This window comes from Hipposideros armiger, unplaced genomic scaffold (genome assembly GCF_001890085.2).
Source record: "Hipposideros armiger isolate ML-2016 unplaced genomic scaffold, ASM189008v1 scaffold_96, whole genome shotgun sequence".
Classification (NCBI taxonomy): Eukaryota; Metazoa; Chordata; class Mammalia; order Chiroptera; family Hipposideridae; genus Hipposideros; species Hipposideros armiger.
This window is the reverse complement of record NW_017731446.1, coordinates 150,177-156,379: the sequence shown is the minus strand read 5'-3', so window position 1 is coordinate 156,379 and position 6,203 is coordinate 150,177.

Below are 6,203 nucleotides of genomic sequence, written 5' to 3'. Positions count from 1 at the left end.
GGCTCTTGTGCACTAGTCCCCCAGCAATTATGTACTAGCGGCAATAATTGCAGTGGCAACCGGGACTCATGGGAGCCTCACACTCTGAGAAAAGGGGAAACTTTCTCTCCGATAAGAGGAGCTTTAGTCCCAAAAGGAAGGGCCAAACCTGTTTATTTTTCTCTTTCTTGACCCCAGATGTGGGTGTACTCATTGGGAATGAGCAGCTGAGCAAAATAGATAAATCCCCAGCTTTCTGGCAAAGGGCCAGAGAATATTTAAAGTGTTGAAAGAAACTACAAAAGAAATTTAAATAAATGGAGAGGCTGACATACTATGTTCATGAATCAGAAGACCCAACATAGTAAAAAAATAAATTCTCCCCATGTTGATCTATAGATTTTACATAATTCCGATAAAAATCCCAGTGGGATTTTTGCAAATATAGACAAGCTGATTCTAAAAACATAGGGAAAGGCTAAGGAACTAGAATACAAAACAACTTTGAAAAAGAAGAACAAAATTTAAGGAATCATGCTACCCAATTGTAAAACATTGTAAATCTCCATTAATCAAGGCTATGTGACATATAGAGCAATGGAACAGAATAGAGAGTCCAGAAAAACACCCACATAAAATATAACCAATTGATTTTTCACAAAAGTGCAGAGACAATTCAATGGAGAAATGGCAATCTTTTTCAATAATTGGTGCTGAGAAAATTATACATCCATAGGTAAAAACAATGAACCTTGACTTAAACTGCACAACTTTTATAGCAATTAATTCAAAATGAATCCTAGATCTAATTGTAAAACCTAAAATTATAAAGCTGTAAGAAGGAAGTATGGCAGAAAAATCTTTGTGCTCTGGGGTTTGGAAAAGATTTATAAGACATGACACCAAAATCATGATCCTTAAAATAAAAGTTTATCCCCTGTTGATAAATTGGACTCAATGAAAATTAAAACTTTTGCTCTATGACAGACATTGTCAAGAGAATTAAAAGATTAGCTAAAGTAGGAGAAAGTATTTGCAAATCACATGTCCGACAAAAAACTTGTATCCAGAATATATAAAGAACTCTCAAAACTCAACAGCAAGAAAACACACCATTCAACAACAACAACAACAACAAAAATGAACCAAAGATTTGAACACACACTTCAACAAAGTGGATATACAGATGATGAATAAGCACACAAAAAGATGTTTTGGGGCTCAAGGAACTGTTCCATACCCTGATTGTAGTGGCATTTACATGAACCTATTACATGAACTGTGTTAAAATTCACAGAACTATACATCAACAAAAAGTTTAAAAATCATGATAATTTAAAAAATTAAATTAAAAGAAAAAAATAACATCATAAGAGAACTGTCAAAAAAAAAAGAGTACTGTCCTCATAGGTCTTTGGTATTTCATACGTGGAAGTACTAACAAAGAGATATTTATGCACTAGCTGTGGTATTTCTTCCTCAATCACTTCCATCCATGAAGAGGCCCAGATGATGCCTAAAGAAGTGAGACGCCAGGTGAAAGGGTCAGATGCTCAGATCCTGGAGATTTGGAGAGTGTCATTCTAAACAAGAAGGTTGTTCGGAGAGTTTTGCCAGTTTTGAGTCCTCAGAATCAGAAGCATAGATATACTTGGGTTTTTACAGCCATAAGCTGTAACAGTAATTCATGTGTCAGGAAGCTCCTCAATGTCTCTCTTAGGTTATGGGATCCTTTGGTGACTTCAGGCAAAAGAAGTCTATGTAATTACTCTTGATTGGTTTGGGACACTGAGATGATTGTCTGACAGCAAAAGGAGTGCTTGGCACCGATGTTTCCCAAATTGATGCCACAGAACGTTTATCCCAGAAGATGCTGAGAGAGGAGGAGGGAGAGGGAGAGAAAAACAAAGCATAGTCTGGGAAATTGGAAAACGCTACATGGCCAATTTTCTTTTGGAGATTCACAATGCATATTAATATATTAATGCTCTGAGAAATCCCACAGCAAAGAAATCTATTTGCCTCTTTTAACCCAATTTCCTAAACTTAGTTGAAAATGGAATTTTTATTTTCAAATAACTCCAAATAATAATAATTCAATGAAACCCACTTTTGGGACATGCTAATCTACACCAAACCCAGAGTGCAGACTTTTGTGGCTAGAGACAGACTTGGTAATTAATACAGTAATTAATTATTTCTCTTCTACCTGGGTTCTTTGCTAACTCAGTTTATCCCAAAATTAAAATTCAGGGCTAGTTTTACAAAGAGATAAAGGAGGCAGTTGATGACTTGCTTAAATTTCAGGGATAGTAGATAACAACAATAATAAAAAAATAATAATAGCAAACGCATACACATACATAGTGCTCAGTACACATCAGGTATTTTTACGAGCACTTTATGTATGTTAACCAATGTAGTTGTCATGACAACCCTGTGAGGTAAGCACTATTATTATCCCCATTTTATCCATGTGGAACCTGAGGCACGAATCTACTTGCTCAAGGTCACACAGATAATAAGTGGCTGAGCCAGAATTGAAACCAGGCAGTCTGGAACCAGAGTTTATACTCTTTTTATTAAAGATTTTATTGGGGAATTGGAGTAGGGGAACAGACAAGTTGCTGTCCTTTTGTTCTTCAGTCTAGTTGTGGAGGACGTCGCTTCACTGGCCCATGTTAATATTATCATTGCACTCTTCCTGGGTGAGGCAGATCGGTCACCGGCAACTGGACAGCCACTCACACTGGCTGCTGGCAACTCACACTGGCTGCCAGCCACACACAGTAGCTTATGTCAGCCCACTGCAGCAGGGGCTGCACCCTACACTGTCGCCGGCAAGTCATAGCAACCCAGCTCCAGGTTGAGCTGTTGTTCACCATCTTAGCTGTAGAGGGTGCAGCATCACTGGCCCTCATGTGGGATCCGAACCAGGGCTCTGCTGCTCAGAGTGGCGTCCCAAGCCAACTCTTACCCAACGCACCACTTGGCCGGCCCCCCGAGTTTCCACACTTGACCACTATATTATATTGTCGGTTAGATGAGATTTCTACTCTGTTCCCCGAAATTCTGCCATTATTCACTAATATCTTGGGTATTAAGAGTCTGTGGTCTTCTATAACTCCATTGGTAAACACAGTGTTCTTCCAGAGTGAGAATTCCAAGACCTGGTGTAGAAGCTGTTATTTATCCTTAGAATGTTTTCACTACTCTTTCCTATCTAGTGAACTTCTGGTCATCTTTCAAGATCTAGCCCAAATATCAACCTCCCACCCAAGAAGCTTTCTCAGGAAACCTGAAGAGCTGTCTTACCACATTTGTGGTGCAGATGTTGTCTGTATTTTACTATAATTGCTTTGGATATATGTTTAGTTTTTGTTATCAGCCTGTTATATTCTCAATTGCAGAAAGTGTTTCAGGCACTATGCTTGGCCCTAAAATGTAGAAAGATGAATGAGATATGGTCCCTGATTTCAGAGTCCCCAAGCTTTCTATAACTGTTCTTGATAGACATATCTGATATTTAAAACAAGGGCTGGAAAGCTATAAGCAAAGGGTTATGTGGGCACAGAGGACCAATAAAAATTACTTCTGATTAAAAAGAGGTGATATTTGAGCTGGGACTAAAGGATGAGAAGATTTCAATGGGAGAATGAATGAATCCCTCAGGGAAATTATCGATTTGTGTTATTTTTATGGTGCAAGAGGAGAAGAATTTGACTTGTAGACTATATTGGCAGGGTTGCCATTAATTAGTCGTGACTTCAGGCAAATTACTTCATTTTTCTATCCTTCAGTTTATCCCTCTGTAAAATTAGAATAATATCCACTTATTTCCCCGGATTTGTTTTAAGCATTAAATAAAATCATGTCTGGAAAAGTGCTTAGTGTAAAATGCTAAATGCCATAAAGACTTAGGTATAACTATGCTTCTGAATTCCTCTTGCACATTGTCTCTTAAGAATTCAATAAGATGGAAAACATTTATTGAGAGCTTACTCTGGGGTAGGCACCATTCTATGTACTTTTGGGATACTATTAATATTGCAGTTACGGTCCCAGCAATCCCATAAAGTAGGTATTATTACTCTGCCCATTCTACAAATGAGGAAAAGAGGGCACAGAGAGCTTCAGTTGTCTTGCTCAAGGTCACACAGCTATTAACTCCTGGGGCCAAAATTCAAACCCAGGTGGTACCTCAGAGACTAAAGATGTATTAAAGATGCTCTCAATCTGGCCGAGTTATGATACATCAATCAACAGAGAGTGGACACACGTGATAGGGTGATCCTCCTCTGATGAGATGGAGATCAAGATCCCCCTCCCTCACCTCCATCAACAGATAAATTGAACATGGAGTTAATTCTAAGAACCACAGAGCTTGGAACTTTTTCCCAAACATTTTGTGTCCTTTATTTAAACACTAATTAGAAGAAAAACTGAGGAATAAAGGTTATAGAGGTTTTACAGGGCTTTATAAAAAAAATGAAATAGATGAACATTCTCCTGGTGAAATCTAGCCTGACAAAGTCATTGTTAAGGGATACAAAGCCAACAGCTGGATAAATCAGAAAAATGAGGCCCCACATTCACTCAAATCAAGTGGCATTTATCTGTATTTTTAAATGGCTCTCTAATGTTCTTACTACATTGGTATGAGAGTTTCAATAGAACCCTAAAGCAAATAGATAAAACACTAGCGCTTTTTAATATCTTCTAACTTCGCAAGTCACGGTAATTTAAAAGGGAGCGGATGAACTGCTAGGAGCAGGGAGATTTCTGCTGGAAAATACAAATGTATTCTCTGCTACATTGCTTCTGCCTCTTTCTGGGTAGAAGCAAAATGCACACAGGAATATGATGGAACTTTCCAGCTGGTGATTTTGCATTATCAGGGAAGAAAATGTTTGTGACAATGACTGATAATTAGGTGTGAAAGCCTGTACGAGTAAGACTGAGAAATGGAGAAACTGCAGAACCTTTATTTATATCAAGGGCTGAACCCCACTGGTAGGAGTGTGTATTGGTACAATCTTTTCTAGGGGATTTGAGCAATGTGCTGATACTTTGAGCCAGCAATTCCACTTCTAGGAATCTACTTTATAGCAATACTTGCACATATACACAGAGGTATACATGTAAGGATGTTCACTGTAGCATTGTTTGCATGTATGAAAAATGGAAATACTCTATATCTGTTAACACGAAAACATTTAAACAAATGATAGCATATCCGTATTTAGAAAAATTTGCTGCTAATAAATAGAATGAGATAGATCTATATATTCTGACATGAGAAGATGTCCCTGATATATTTCTATCCTACAATTCCATTTGAAAATGTTTTTAATGTTAATATATTCATTGAAAAATATCTGGAGGAATATGTACTAAAGATTATCAGTGGCTATCTCTGGGGAATGGTATACATAATTTTATAGTGTTTACATTTTTATGAGCATGGATTACTTTTGCAAAGAGAGAGGGCACTGTATTTCTGAAGCTGATGTTGAATAATATTGTATGTCAACTATAATTATATATACATATAGTCACGGGACATGGAGTAGAGAATGGGAATGAAGTCAATGGAATTGTAATAGATAAGCATGATATCAGGGGGGAGGGCAATAGATGGGGAGAGGGGGGTGAAAAGGATAACTATTGCATTGTTCTGTACACCTGAAACTAACAATAAAAAAAATTTTAAAAAAAAGAGAGAGGGCAAAAGAAAAAAGAAAAAAACAGAGTTTTGAATTATTATTTCAAGGGGAAAAAAAGTAACACGGCTGGTAGAGATTTATTCACTGTCTTTGGGTGAAAGGTTTCAGTGTAATTCTGCAGTAATTGCATTTCAGATTCTGGCAATTGGGCAAGGGTGATATTTAGTCAGAAGGAACCAGAATGATTATGCTCACATTGATAGGCTGAAACACACTGTATTTCCCTCCTGTCAACTGTATCCTGCCTGGTCTCAGCTGTCCCCTTGGCTACTGCTGCTGCTCTTTGACCTTGGCTGATGGAGTAGAACCAGCTGATTTCCCACATCTCCCTCTTGCCTCACAAATTGCCTATTTTAGAAGGCACTAAAACCAAGTGGTAAAGAGCTTAGCTTTTGGAGTTCAGGAGTCCTGGGTTCAAATCCCCTAACTGTGACTTTAAGAAATTTGCTTTTCCTTTCAGGCACTCTGTTTCTTCATGTAGAAAAAAAAAAACGATAC